This window comes from Sminthopsis crassicaudata, chromosome 2 (assembly GCF_048593235.1).
Source record: "Sminthopsis crassicaudata isolate SCR6 chromosome 2, ASM4859323v1, whole genome shotgun sequence".
Taxonomy (NCBI): Eukaryota; Metazoa; Chordata; class Mammalia; order Dasyuromorphia; family Dasyuridae; genus Sminthopsis; species Sminthopsis crassicaudata.
The window spans coordinates 631,150,749-631,166,350 of record NC_133618.1 but is presented as its reverse complement, the minus strand read 5'-3'; the positions used below and the strand labels follow the sequence as shown (position 1 = coordinate 631,166,350).

At 45.7% G+C, this 15,602-nt stretch overlaps 1 protein-coding gene across 2 annotated transcripts in view; it reads right to left on the bottom strand.

Annotated features, from left to right (window-relative positions):
* TMEM266 (transmembrane protein 266) overlaps positions 1-14,194 on the bottom strand; it is a 141,632-nt gene extending 127,438 nt beyond the window's left edge. The window contains exon 1 of one of the 2 annotated variants that reach the window (XM_074285268.1): positions 14,044-14,194. The gene's annotated coding sequence lies outside the window, so the exon portion shown is untranslated. The remainder of the gene's footprint in view (positions 1-14,043) is intronic. The other variant, XM_074285269.1, reaches the window with a different exon arrangement.
* Between the last annotated feature and the right edge of the window lie 1,408 nt (positions 14,195-15,602).

Genomic DNA, 15,602 nt, shown 5'->3' with positions numbered 1-15,602 from the left:
ACACAGAGACAGAGAAAGAGACCAAGAGAAAGGGAGACAGAGACAGAGACAGAAAGAGGTAGGGGAGAGAGAAAGAGTCAGAGAGAGAGAGAGAGGGACAGGGATAGAGAATAAAAGAAAGGAGGGCAGAGAGGTGATAACCTTTGACCAAGTTGGGACACCTGCAGAAAACTTGTGTAGGACTGGGTTTGGATACTGGAAATAGGCTTATGAGCTGTCAGATCTCAGAACTCAGACTTATTCCAGAAAGGGGAGGCTATTGCAAGGCCAAAAATAGTTCTGGAAGTACTTTGCTTTAATGAGATCTTGGGGCCAGGGTTTTCCCCAATTCTTTCCCCATTTTTTGGTTCAATTTCCAATAAAAACCTAAGGCAGTTTTAGAAAGTGGTCATTCTTCTTCTGAAGAACAACAAACAAGTTAGTAAAGAGAGTTAATATGTCATGATGGCTAAAGAATTGTCTTTGGAGTCAGTTAGTGCTGGATTCAAGTCTACCTTCGGATACACACTGGTTATATCTCTTAGTGTCCCAAAGTTAAGAATCATGATAATCACTCTATTCCCTGATCCTAGTTTGCTCTGGACCAAAAATTACTTTCTGAAAATAGCAGATAAATGGAATGTGGTTGGGAGTCTGGGGCCATTTTGATGAAAAGAGCCAACTTCAGTCATCCTAGGGCTGTACCTCTGCCTGTGAATATTTAATGCTGACCACTTCTCAAACAGTAATGGAAAGGGTGATTGACTTCTATGAAAGCTACTTTATAAGTGTTCTTGGCACCGAATTGAACTCTGTTGCCAACTATCATAGAATAAAGATACCAGCATTGAATTATTCTCATCTAAAAGACGTAACACATCAGGATTAATGGTGTGGCGCCTGAACCAACTGCCAGACACTATTGAGAACTTCCAGAGGTGTTCTCTTATCTTCCTTCCTGGTGAGATGATGGACAGGAGTTATTGGATTCTCCTATGGTGGTGTTTGAGAACATCAATGACCATCCATCTGTCTGAGATGAGTTGGAAAAAAATCTTACCTGAAATAATGGCTAACATTTAAATAGAGTCTACTATATGTCAGGTACTATATTAAGTGTTTTACAATTATTATCTCATTTGATCCTACAACATTCTAGGAGGAGGCGCTAATATCCTTATTTTACAGATGAAGAAACTGAGTCAGACAGAGGTTAAATGACTTGCTCAGAGTCACAAACTAGTGAGAATAAATTCAAACTCAGATCTTTATGACTTCAGGACTCATACTCTGTCTTGTGCAGAAAGAGGGGAATGGATTGCACCATCTGTCAGATTTGATCCAAGGTCATGATTTTCCCAATTACAGAAATTAGCATTATTGATGCAAATATCCATCCTCTCTCTAGAAATAAAGGCAGAAGCCTACTCTGCTTCAAAAGAATTAAAATTCAACTATTTGTTCCTGTTTTTTTAAACACTGTGTGTAGAGCTCTGGACTGGGGGCAACTACAAATTTGAAATATTACATAATCCTTGCCCTCCCAGAGCTTACAGTCTTTCAGGCAGATAAGATTGAAATTTCACCACTGTAATGACCTTTGATTTTGTGTGTGGCACTCCTTCCACTAACTGCATGATTTTGTGACTCAGTGTGTGCTCAAAAGTCAGCTGCAGCCAAAAAATTCAACATCCTTATGCTAGCCTATTGCTGAATAATTCAGCAGAAAGAGTCTAGGTTCTACAGTCAAGGATCTGGATTCAAACCTTGCCCTCTACCCCAATTCAACTTCCAAGTTACTTCCCAATCCCAGGCCTCCATTTCCTCATCTGCACAATGGGTAGGTTGGATTACATGACCTCCGAGTTCCTTTCCAGCTCTTGACCTGTGATCTGATGACCCTCTTCAAATTTGGCTAAGTTCGTCTCCATCTGCCAAATTGAGATAGTACAGATCCCTCTGCTTCCCATGAATAGCGTCCCAGAACTAGGATCCTTCACTAAGTATCCAGTGGAGAAGAACGGGACACATATACACATATACAATCACTCCAGTCCATAATCATACCCAGGAAGTTCCTTAGAGAGACATGAGCACAGTGCATTGAAGGGAGAAACTCATTGCCAAATAGAAGATCAGGAAGGACTTCTTGGAGGAGGGGGTATTTGAATTGTGTTTTAAAGAACAAACAGAAAAGTGCTTGGGAATAGGGCATTCTAAACACAAGAAACACCCTAAAAGAATGTATGGAGGTAGGAGGTATGCCAGGTTTGGCTAATAGAGTATTTGTAGATGGCTTGTGTTTCATTGGAAAAAAAAACCATGGCTTTAGAGCCAGGAGTTTGGGGTTTAAATTCCACCTCTGATATATAACGCTTGTGTGACCATGGGCAAGTCCCTTTCCCTCCCTCAGTCTTGTCAGTGAAAGGGTGACTTTGACCTTGATGGTCCCTGTGGTCTCAGAACTCCCTTCCAGGGCTGGATCAATAACTCTGTGTGAGGGAGCTGTATGAAAAGCAGATGGCAATAGATGGAGGAAAGTTCTCAGTGAGGAACAGGGCCGGGACCTCTGGGTTGGCCAGATATGAAGGGGGCCCTAAAAAGTTTGGGTGAGGGGAGTGAGAGGAGCAATCTATGCATGAAGAAAACTGGTTTGCCAGAGGGTGGAAGGCAGATTAGAGATGGGGGATGGAGGGAGAGACAGCACTGGAAAGGTATTTGGGGGAGTCTGTTGTAATAGTTCAGCCTGGTAGCAACAAAGTTCCAGATGAACTGTGGGAATTAAGAGGAGGAGACCCAAAAAGGAGAGAGAGAGAGAGAGAGAGAGAGAGAGAGAGAGAGAGAGAGAGAGAGAGAGAGAGAGAGAGAGAGAGAGAGAGAGGGAGAGAAGAAAGGAGGGAAGGGGAGAGAGAGAGAGAGACAGAGAAAGACAGAAACAGAGACAGAGAGAGAGAGAGAGAGAGACAGAGAGACAGAGAGACAGAGAGAGACAGAGAGACAGAGACAAAGACAGAGAGAGATAGAGAGACAGAGAGACAGATAGACAGAGAAACAGAGACATAGAGAGACAAAGTTCCAGACTAGCTAGTGAGAACAAAGAGAAGGGGACAAGAGAGACAGAGACAGACACACAAAAACAGAGAGACAAACAGAGAGGCATAGAGAAAGAGACAGAGAAAGGGGGAGACAGAGACAAACACAAAGACAGAGACATACAGAGACATAGACACAGACACAGATAGACAGACACAGACCCACAGAGGGAGGGAGGGTCTAAGGTAATAGTACTCTAGTTTTAATCATGAGAGAAGGTGAATGCCATGGCTACTGGCAGAGAGAGTGACATCTCTTTTAGGGAAAAGAGAATAAAGTCTCTTGAGCTGGTGGAACATCCACATTGAGGTGCCCTTGAAGCAGCTGGAAACTAAATTGGTATATTTGGGGAGGAAATACTGGCCATGGCTTCAGGAGGGATGTGAATTCAAAACCTGCATCTAGCGGTCATCAAGTGACCATGGGCAAATTACTGAAACTGTCTGAGTTTTTCTCCTAAACCACAGAGTCAGGATGATAATGGGGATGAAGATGAAGTTGAGGATAAGGATTACCTGTAGTGCCTGAATCTCAGGACTGTTGTGAAGATAAGATGAAATAATGGCTACAGAGCCCTTTGTCAGCCTCAAAGTATGACATAACTGTCAGTTACCGTCATCACGGTTATTATTGGTATCTCACGTCAGGAGCTTGTGAGAGAGGTCAAAAGAGAAGATATAAATCTGGGAGTTATTTTTGTACAGGTGATAGTAACAGCAAGGACTAGTGCCGTATAGAAAATCAGTGAGTCGGTCAACAAGCATTTATTTAGCATTTCCTGTGTACCTTGTGTACCTAAGCACAAAACATGATTGAATGAGTTTCACGGTCTAATGAGGGAGACAGCATCCCAATAACCATGAACACATAAGAACTATGTGGAATAGATGAGACATTGCATCAGCAATAGAGGCCATTGAGAAAGGCCTTTGGAAGAAGGTGGGATTTGAGCTGAGGGAGGAACACCAATAGGTGAAAATGGGGAAAGCGTTCCAAACATGGGGGGCTGCCAGGGAAAAGGCAGGAAGCTGGAGTCTGTGAACTGGAAGAGCAAGATCAGTGCTGCGAGATTGTGGAGCAGTGGTGTCAAACTCAACTTGAAACACACACACACCCACAGAGACAGATAGAACCAGAGAGAAAGAGACAGAGAGAGACACACAGAGAGGGAAAGATAGAGACTGTATCCTTTGGGTGGTTATTGATGTAGAAAACCACAAATTATTATTTGTTTTATTTTATTATTTATAATTTATATATTATTTATACATGTATTTATATATATGTATATATATAAACAATAATATATAATTTATTAAAATATTAGGTTTCATTCATTTTGTTAAATGTTTCCCAATTTGGGCCACACTTGGCTGCTGGTTTTGTCTTAGATAAAGTGGAAGGGAATAAAGTGTAAGAAGGTTTAAATGGGCAAGACTGGGAAGGATTCAAAATGCCAAACATTTTTGTCCTGAAGGCAAGAAGGAGGCACAAAAGTACAATGAGTAGTAATAGAAAATGTGCAAGACATGATGATTATTTGTAACTTTGGAGAAATCATTTTGGCAGCTGAATGGAGCATGAATTGGAGAAGTTGATGAGATGAGTTCAGGAGAGAGGTTAGGGTTGAATAAAATAATGTGGGAATCATTTGCATTGAGGTGATGAGATCACCAAATGAGGTAATAGGAAGGGAGAAAAGAAGAATATTATCCATGACAGATCTTTGGGGGTACACTCATGGTTATTGGGCAGGACATGGATGAAGATCCAGCAAAGTGACTATGAAGCAGTCACCCAGATAAGAGGAGAACCTGAATGGAGAAAAAGTGGGGGTGGAACTTTGAAGAACAAGGGATTGAAAAGGACCACATAAAATATAATCTCTGATTCAGAAAGGGACCCTAGTCAAAAAAATGAGAAAGGAGACAGAGAAAACATCAGAAAAAAAGATAGAAGGAAAACCAAGATTATGTGGTTGTGGCAAGAAGCCTTGATGCAAAAGGAGTGCCCAAAACTGCAGAGAAATCAAGGAAAATAAAAATGAGGAGAAAAAGAAATCCCTTTGCATTTGGTGATGAGGACGTCACTATGATCTTGGAAAGATGTAGTTCCTTGAGAATGGAGACTATTTCATTTGTGTCGGTATTCCCACACGTTGTATAGGGCCAAGCACATGAGGGGACTTGATAAATGCTTGTTGATGGACTAGTTGAAGGAAGCAGCTACAGGAAAGTGGGAAGGTCGAAGTCAAGACGCCGGGATGGCAGAAAAAAAAATGCACAGCGAGCTAAGTGTAGACAATTTCCAAGGAGTTTGGCTGGTAAGGGGAAGAGGCAAGGGGAAGCTGTGGCTGGGTGGATTGGGAGGGAGATGGATGGCTTTTTAGGACTGAGGACTTCTTACACCATTCCTAATAGTATAAATTTTCTAACTAGAGTTCAGCTGACAACAGAATGAGAAAGGGGGGGGGAGAAGCCACAGAGGAGAAAAGAATTCATCTCAGCCTGTCCAGACTGGTTAAGGAATGCACTCTTTCCAGACATCCCAAGATTGGTTTAAGTGACTTAAAATTGCTGTACAAATAGCTTTTCTGTCTACAGGACCAGCCAAGACAGCACCAGAAAGTGATGCTTAATACTTCAGAGCTGTAAAGTCTCCTGTGGACTGTTGCAATAGTCTCCTAATTGGTGTCCCTGTCTCCAGTCTTTACGTACTCTGGCCTGCCAAATTGAAAAGTCATGAATTTTATCACGTGACTTTCTCCCCTACTCAATAACCTGCAGTGTCTCCCTATGGCCCCTAGAATCAAGACAAACTTTTCCCTTTGGCGTTTGAAGTTCTTCATGATCTGCCTCCCTCCTACCTTTTATATTATATTATATGTATTATAATATATATGTTATATAATTATAATTAATTATGTATAATATATATTCTTTCCCTTTATTCACTCTACCATAGTCCCTGCAAGTGGCCCTTCTTGATGATCCTCATCCAGAACATTCTTGTCTTTTAGCTCTGTATCTTGGTAATCACATCCTCCTCTTAGAGTCTCTATTTTCCTTCGAGGTTTAGTTCAAGCACCATCTTCTACATATTTGCTGATTCCTATTCCCTACATGGTCTGATAAAGAGAACACCGGGTCAGGAGTTGCTATTTGCAAGCAGAGATAGGCTGCAGCAAGATATCTGATGGATAAAATGTGCCCTGGGTGATGGCAAGTTCTGATGGATTTGGAACTAGTGTGAATGACTGGATCCAAGGAATGGTCACGAATGCATCAATATCAATTTGCAGGTAGATTTCTACTGGACCCTATTCTGTTCCCCATTTTTATCACTGACTTGGATTAAGGCACACTTATCAAATCTGTGGATGACATAATTCTGGGAGATAAAGCTAACACTCTGGATGACAGAGTCATGCTCCAAAAAGATCCTAAGAGGCTAGAATGATGAGATGGATCTCACAAGATGGAATTTAATTGAGTTTTAGCATCAACTTGGGACTGCTCCCTAGATTCATATTTGTCCTTGTGATCTGGGGCCCCCAGACTTGCTTGGCTATGCTTTACTCTGAGTTCTAGGTATAACCCTAAAGGACTGTATTTTTTATATTATTATTACAGTTGTTTATTTTTTTTTAAATGCCCAGATAATTTTCAACATTCATCCTTGGAAAATCTTGTGTTCCAAATTTTTCTCCCTCTATTCTCTCCCAACTCTCTCCCCTAAATAGCAAACAACCCAATATATGTTAAACAGGTGCAATCTTTCTATACATATTTCTACAATTATCATGTTGCAAAAGGAAAAAAATGAGAAAGAAAACAAAATACAAGCAAACAACAACAAAAAGATTGAAAATGCTATGTTGTGATCCACATTCAGTTCCCACAGTCCTCTCCCCGGGTACAGATGGCTCTCTCCATCACAAGTCTATTGGAATTGTCCTGAACCACCTGGGACTGTGTTTTTGATGCAAGAATCCAGTATACTTCTCATTAACTATTAGCAAATGCAATTATAAAGACAACATAGTAAGAACAATTGGTACAAAATATTCCCCTCAAAAGCCAGGGGGCACATTCTCCTACTCTCCCATAAATATACGTGGGCCCATAAGAAGTACTTAGATAATAAGGCATATATGGAGAATACACAAATAGCAAAAGGGTAATTCTCAACTCCCGTAAAATCCTTGAGTCTAGAGCTGGCATTTTTTCTCTGGTGTGAGTCGGAATCACACTCCTTGAAGGTGCCTCCTTCCTCAAGACACTGTCTTTTCACATCTGTTTGCCCTGATTGTATCACAGCCAGTCCAGTCTCTGATCCCAGTTGGATGCATTGCCGGCTATTAGTTTAATCTAACAAATATGATCAAGAGAGAATAGGGAGGTGGGGAAGGGGGGAGGGAAGAAGAAATGAGAAACTTTTGTCTTTTTCCTAAGAGTATTTCCTTCTCAAGGACCTGGCTCCAATTCTGGAATCCTAAACACCGGAATACTAAAGACTGGTCTACCCTTGCATTTATTGTTGTTTTAATTATATAGGTCCAGAGTTGTGTCTGATTCTTTCAGACAACAATAACAACCAGCATTCATATGGTGCTTTTAAAGCTTGCAAAGTACTTGACACAAATTACGGCATTTTATGTTTCCTGTGTATCACCATCTGTTTTCATCCAATGGCCAAAATCTTATCATTCTCTCAAGTTAATTACTGAATGATTCATATATTATGATAGGATTGTAAGAAAATCCCTTATGTCTCTCTCTTTTTAACTATTGATTAATCGAATACATTGAAGTGACTTTTGTTATTTTGTAATTACATTGTTATGTCTTTTGTAATTCCATTAGTTCAAGTAAAACTAAAAATCTCAACCGTCACCTTCATTAAATATAAAGAACTGCTTTTGGGTTCAAAGTATCAATTGCACAAGTAGATGACATAGGAAACTTGGTTAGGCAATAATAAATGTGAAAACGACCTGGGTTTTAAGTGGATTCCAAGTTCAAAATGCATCAGTAGTGTGACATGAAGGTCATTCCAATATTAGATTACATGAACAGAATTATGGTGCTCGTAACAGAGGGGAAGGTTGATAATAGCAAACCAATCCAACAAGCATCTATTAACCACTTACTATATGCATGGCATTGTGCTAAGTGTCAAGAATAGAAGAAAAAAAAGGAAAAAAGGAAAACGGTTCTTGTCCTCAAAGAGTTTACATTCTACTAGAGGACACAGCATGTAAACAGATAGCTATTCCACCATTGTCAGGTCATTCAATCAACTAGCATTTATCAGTACCAAGCTCTAAATTAAGCACTTGGCCACACGAAGATCAAAGAATTGTAACTATTAGTCTAGAAAAGGGAAAACCAAGAAAGGAGGTGAAGGCAATGTGGGGGAAGAGGGTTTAGAGCGATTTTAATTTGCCCACTAGTACTCAACCATGAACAAGAATGAGCTGAAGGATGTAGAAAGGCAGATTTCAATACTTAGCATTAAGAAATTTTCCTGAATTGCCAGATACCTTCTTCCCACTCCTACCTCCAGGTTTTCAGCTCCCTTTTAGTCTTATTTTTGTCCATAAGAATGGTAGCTCCTCAAGGATAGGAAATGTCTCCCCCGTCATGTATCTGTATCCCCTGTACTTAACCCAATGCTTGAAACACAGTAAGGGCTTAATAAAAGTTTCTTCACTTAACTACAAAAGTCGAATGGGCTGCCATGACCGGATGTGTTTGATTAGAGCAATAAGAATTAAGGAAGGATCTGCTGTGTGCCACTCACCATATTAGGCACTGGAAATATAAAAATTTCTGCCCTGGACAAGCTTACGTTCTATTGAGAGAGACATGTGTGAATATAGTTATATACAAAATACAGTTTTAAAAATAAATGCAAAGTGATTTTAAAGAGGAAAGATGCTGATAGCTGGGACTATCTGGAAAAGTTCAGAGAGACTGAATCTTTAAGAAAACTAGGGAATTTAAGGCAAAGGTGAAGGAGGAGTATATTGCAGGTTTTGGGGACAACCTGTACAAAGGTGTGAAGATGAAAAGTCGGACATCTTGGTGAGTAAGAAAATCACTTGATAAATAATGCATAATTAAGCTGGAAAGGTGGGTTAGGGTTAGGAAGTGAAAGGAAAAGGCATTAATAGAGCACCTGCTATATGCCAACATTGTGAAAAGCACTTCACAAATTTTCTCATTTGATAAACACTGTGAGGTAGATTCTCTTATTATCTCAATTTTACAAACGAGGAAACTGAGGCAAACAGAGATGAAGTGATGTGCCCAGGGTCATCTAGCTAGTAAGTATCTGAGGCTGGATTTGAACTCCAGTCTTCTAGTACTCTGTGGTTTCTTACCTCCCTAAATCATTGGGCATTGCCTCAGTCAAACTGAGACCTGTTAAAGATCTCAGCTTAAAAAGGGCAATGTCTCCCACTGCATCCAGGCCATCTCCAGCCATCCTGCTCTATATCTTGCCACAGGACCCAAATGGCTCCAGAGGAGAGAATGAGGCTGGGGATTTTGCACAGCCCTCCCTCACTTCAGTTCAATTCACTGCACGACATGGCATCGCCTCCCTGATGCCATGGTCTTGAAGGACAAAGGACAAACAACAAGAGCTGTTCAGAAGCACACAGTTGCCATGGGGCTTTAAATACAGAATAACCATTTTGACAGGGATGGTGTCAAGGGGATTCCTGTTCTGGAGGAGGTTTGAGGCAGTGACCTCTTGGGTCCCTTCCAGCTGAGATTCCGTGATTCTCTGAAGAAAAGCCCAGGAGCACAGCTCAACACCTAAATTGCAAGACATTTAGAAAAATACAAACGCCTCCCTCTCCTAGCTGAATATGGCAAGTATAAAGGTGCACATGAATGACTTGTCATGTCCCTGGGAAAAACTCCATTATGGTTGGAGGCTGTGATATGGATTTGTTTTTTCCCTCCTTTGATAGTGTTTTCAGCACATACCAGCTTGGGAGAGGCAGTTCGGTACTTAAGTGTAGCCCCAGGACTGGACAGGGAGAGAAGAGGTCTGGGAGTTGAGAGGAGCTGTTAAGGGAAAGGAGTGGATGATTCATTTGGCGTCATCTCTCTCACCTTCTTACCCATATCTGGGATGCTTAACTAGGGACAAGGGGAATCAAATTACCTCTGAAACAGGCAGACTTAATTACTTGTTGGAGGAAGTTAAATTGAAGCATAGCTTATGCTCCATTTTATGAAAACACAGAGGGGTAACACAGATCCTGTGCTGACCCATTTTATAGCTCCATTTCCAGTAAAGGCTGCCTTGAGCATTTCACATTTTCTGAATGTGTCTTGGGCCAAGGCCCCTGGTCTCTTGGGTGCTAAATTTTCCAGGAGGTGGTGGTAGAAATGATACTTGTGAATAAGTTGTGAAACTAAATGAAAATTTAAGGAACAAGACAATATTAGACTAGATATTAAAGGATCTTACATGAACTTACATAAGGCTACTTAACATCCCAACCCTCAGTTTCCCCATCTGTAAAATGATGGCACTGGATTGGTCCCTTCTAGCTCTAGACTTGAGATCTTGCATCTCAGCCCCACCATTTTGTAGTTGTGTGACTATGTTACTTCTCCTGACTAATTCTCTGTTTCTTCATTCATGAAATGAGGACCTGAGGGACTGGGTTATGTCAGGGTGAGTACTCTCTCCATGAAGGCAAATTGCAACCCCTGCTCACCTTAGTTAAGATTCTTTGTGGATGGCTTTGTGCACAAACTAAATTTATAAAGGGTTTATAAATAATAAAATAAAAACTCTATTGAGGGGTAGGTAACTAGCATTTGCGGGAGACGGGATGACAGGAAAGGATTTATGAAGAAGATGGTTCCCAAGCTGTGTCCAGAAGGAAGAAAAGGGAATTCTATGAGGCAGAAGTAAGGAGGGAAGGCATTCCAGGCGTGTGGCAGAGCAAGTGCAAAAGCACGAAGATAGGAAATGACTGTTGTATGTGAGAAACAAAGAAAAGACCAGCCTGGTGGGGACCACAGGGCACAAGAGGGGCAATAATGCCCTGGGATACTGAAAAGAAAGCTTTGGACAAGATCACGTGGGGCTTCCAAAGCCAAACAGAGGGGCTTATATTTTGCTCTGGAGGCGATAGAAAGCCATTGGAATTGATTAAGCAGAGAAATCACAACATCAGATCTTGACATTATTTTGATAGCAGTGTGGTAGATTGACTGGAATGGAGAGAGGCTTGAGGCAGGAAGGCCAATTTGGGAGAATGTTGCAATAATCCAAGCAAGAGGTGATCAGAGCCTGAACTAAGATGCGAGTAGAGAGGAGCTGAGTGTGAAAAATGTTGTTAAGATAGAAACGACAAGATTCGCCAACTGAGGTGAAGTAAAGGGAAGAGCCGAGGACAATTCTGGGGCCACAAATTGGGAGAATAGAAGGATGGTGGTTCCTTTCATGAGAATAATGAAGTTTGGGGAAGTTGGGAGAGAAGAATTGATTCTCTTTTGGACGAGTTGATTTTGCTGAATTGCAATGCTGAATGGGTGATGTGAGGATGAGATCTGGAGAGAGACTGGGGTTTACCACATAGATCTAGTAGTCCAGAAAGGATAGTTGAAACTAAGAGAGTGTGTGAAGAGAGAAGGACAGAGAGCTGAGGGCCAAATCTTTCTGAGATATTAGGGGCCTTGGTCAGGATGATGACCTAAGAAAGGGAACTTTAAAAAGGAATAGCAGTTGGGCAAGTAAGAGACAAACCAGGAAAATGGTGTGATGGAAACCCACAGACAAGAGAATAGCCAGGAGAGGGGTGCCCCAGTTAATGTCAAATGTAGCACTTAGGTGGGAAAAAATGAGGATTAAGAAAAGACTGGGAGGTCTCTCTCCAAGCCTCAGTCTCATGTCACCACTTGCTTTTGGCCATCTCAAGTTGGAGGGTCAGAGACATCTTAAAATCACCTCGTCCAAAATGGAATAAATTCTCTTTCTCCCCACTCTCCCAAACCTTCCTGTTCTTGTCAAAGGGACCACTGACCTTCTAGTCTCCCAATTGGTAATTTTGGAGATAATCATTTGAGTCCAGAAGTTTGGACGCCAGACTTGGGAAGTGAAAGGAGAGGAAGTAGAGGCAGTGAGTGGGGAGGCTTTTTTCAAGGTGTCTGCCTGAGAAAAGAACAAGAGATAGGGGATGCCCACTTGAGGAGATAGAAAGGTCTAGTAAATGTTTTTTTTGTTTGTTTTGATTTTTTTTTTTATAAGAATAACGAGACTCGGATATGTTTGAAGTCAATAGGGAAAGGATGCAATTGTGGATTTGAAACGTGCCCAAATTCTTGCCCCAGTCCTGCTGGGGCAGGGTCTCTAGGCCTCTCGCCATCCCAGCCACCCCTCTGCTCTCTGGCTGCCCTTTGATGAGAATACACACAGAGCTTTATATCTCTGCAGGACCTGCCAGAAATTCCACTCCCCTGGCACGGCCTTTGAGGTCTCAGGCTTCCCCTACATGGAGAGAGTGAAAAATAAGATGAGAGGTTTCAGGCTGGAAGGGACTTGGGAGGCCGTCTGGTCCGACCTCCTCCTTCCACAGATGAGAAACTGCAGTCTGGAGAAAGGAAGGGCTGGAAGCAAGGTCAGAAGGGAGCGAGAGCAGCAGAATTTGAACCCAAGGGCTGGAACTTCCGCTTCATCTTTTCCCTGTTCCTTTCCCCTTCAATGCCACTATTATGAGCTGTGCTCTGAAAACCTTACAAGAAAACGGTCTAAAAATCCCGGCAGCCCTGGGAGTTTGCACTAAGCTTCCCAGCCTATTTCCCTCCCCATCATTTGCAGCCACAGAACTGGAGAGAGAACTGGATTGGGGTGGAGAAAAAAGAAAAGCATTTGCTGACATCTTCCTCCTCCTCCTAAAGCTTCCAAACTGTTGCTTGTAGCATCAGGAAAATGAGGAAGCCAGGGCCTCCGAGAGCACTGGGATTGTGACATCATTGACAGACTGGGATCCGGCGCAAGGGGACCTTCAATGCCATTACCCCAGGAGATCCTCCGAGGGCTGGGCTCCCTTCGGGAGAATGCCCGGCCCTGTCCCCGGGGCAGGTCCCGGGGATCCCCTCCGTCCCTGTAGGGTGGGCAGGGACGAGCCGGGTGCCAGCCTCTCTCTGGGCTTGGACTTCCAACAGGTGGAATCTTAGTCATGGCCAGGATGCAAAAGCCTCCGATGAGTTTCGGAGCGTTTATCCCCCCCGAAAGTCTCCCCGATTTTATTCAAGGCCTCTCCGGAGCCACCACGGAAAGCGATTTTTCTAGGTCGAAGGTTCCTTGACAAATGGGAGCGCGGGGAGAGCCATTTGTCTTCGCCTCCACCTGGCACTGACTCCGGCCTGACCAGGGGAAGCCCTCCAGCCTTCACTCCCACACGAGCGGGTCGGAGCGTTCCGGGCTCTCCCCACCTCTCCAGCAAGAAGGGGGAGCGGGCGCGGGGAGCCCGGCTCCGGGCAGACCACAAGCCCCGGCCCCCCGGGGGACTGAAAGTTCCCCCCGCCCCCGGGGACGGCACGCACGAGCCCCTCCGCGCCGGGGTGCCCCGCTCTCGGAGGCTGCACCGCAGTGGGGTTTCCCAAAGCCCCCCCTCCCCACTCTACTTTGCATGTTTTATTAATAAATGCAAGATGGCACAGGGTGGCAAAGGATGGAAGGGAAGCATCTGCAGTCGGACCCGGGCGCGAGCTGCAGGCAGGCAGGTGCCCGCGGACAGCCGGCGCCCCCTCCCCCCGAGCCCGGCCAGCCCCCCCCCCCCGGGCCCGCAGAGATGAAGGTCAGCGCCCAGAGCCCCCTCTGCCCCGCACGCTCCGCGCCCACCCCCGGCTCCCCCCGGCCCAGGGGCCCGGCCGGGCGGGCGGGGAAGCCCGGGATGCCCGGGCTTTGCGGCCGGGCTTAAAGGGACAGACATACCTGCTGCTGCTGCCGGGGATGCTGGAGCCGGGGACGCTGGCCAGGGTGCTGCTTCTCCCGCCCGGGTCTGCGGCGCCGACAACGACGCCAGCCAGCAGCGGCTCGGGCTCGGGCTCCCGGGGCTCCCCTCTCCCCCGCCCCCCTCCCCCCGGGGGCACTCGTCCCTCCGCCCACTTCGCGCGTGGCACGGGCACGCTCGCAAGCTCGCTCCTCCACGGGGCCGCGCCGGGAGGGCTCGGGGGCGCGCGGGGGGGGAGGGCCGGGGATGGGCGCGGGCACAGCGGCGGCGGGGGAGGGGGCGCCCCGGCCCGGCTGGACAGCGGAGCGTGGGTGGGGGGAGGGCGCGTCACGTGCTGGGGAGGCCTCTGACGTATAACGACGAGGAGAACAACACTAAGAAGAAGAGCAGCGGGGACCCGGAGCAGGCCCCCTGCCTATTTCACAGATGCGAAGACTGAGGTTTGGAGGGGTAAGTGTGACTCCCCGACCACTCGCTTTTTCCTCAGCCGTTGAGCGTTGCAGGCGCTTCCTCTCACGCCCCCCGAGAGGCGGGGAGCACAAAGAGCGCGATCCGGTTTTACAAATGAGGAAACTGAGGCACGGGGGGGGGGAATCGGCCCCGCGACGCCACCTTCCAGGCCCGGGATCCCGGAGGCCTCCCGGCCCTTCCTCCGGGCAGCTCCGCGGAGCCGCCGAGGCTGTCGGGGGTCGCACCCCCCCCCCCCCAGAGCCGCGGAGAGCTAAGCTTCCATTTTGAGGCTCTGGGGAAGACTGCCCAGCAGAGCAGCTACGTAGACGGAAACCCTGGGCCGCTCTGGGAAGGAGAGGCTGCTGCTTTCTCCCCCTCCCTTCCCGCACCTTCCCCCCGAGACCTCACCCAGACTGGGAACGGCCCCCTCCTAGCTGCCCCGGAGCTCCCACCCCGTAACTTCCCCGAGCAGAAGCTGGCTCGCTTCCTCTGTAAAAGTCCAGGGTTTTGTTTTTGTTTTTGTGAGGGGTGGGGGCGGGGAAAGAAGAGCTGGAAAGTCCTGGTGTGGAAGCTCCTTCCTCGGCTGTAGAGCAGCAGCTCCTGACCGAGGGATCGCTCCCTCGTCTGTGCCACCGGCGGGACTTTGACTCCGGCCTCCCTAACGTGTCAGCCTCCTCCCTGCTTCGCTCCGTGGCTCCGCAGCCTCTTGGGGGGGTTTCTTGGCTGGAGCAGTTTGCCTTTCCTTCTCCATGTACTTTACAGATGAGGAATTGAGACCGACAGGGCGAAGTGACTGGCCCAGGATCACACGACTAGCGTCCGGTCGGAGTTAAACTCAGGAAGATGTAGCCTCCTCACTTTAGGCCGGGATGTACCCTTACTTAGCTGCCCCAGGCTTTCCCACCTTGTGGAGACCCTGATCGGGTAATTAAACTAGCATTTAGGAAGCACCTCCTAATCCCAAGCCTTTAGGCTCTGGAGCAGGGTTCTCAAACTTGGCCAGAGGCGCCCGCTGAGGACGTTTATGCGGCCGCCGGGTTATGGCAAATGGGCTAAGGGGCGGAGACAGAGTATGAGTTTTTGTTTTTCC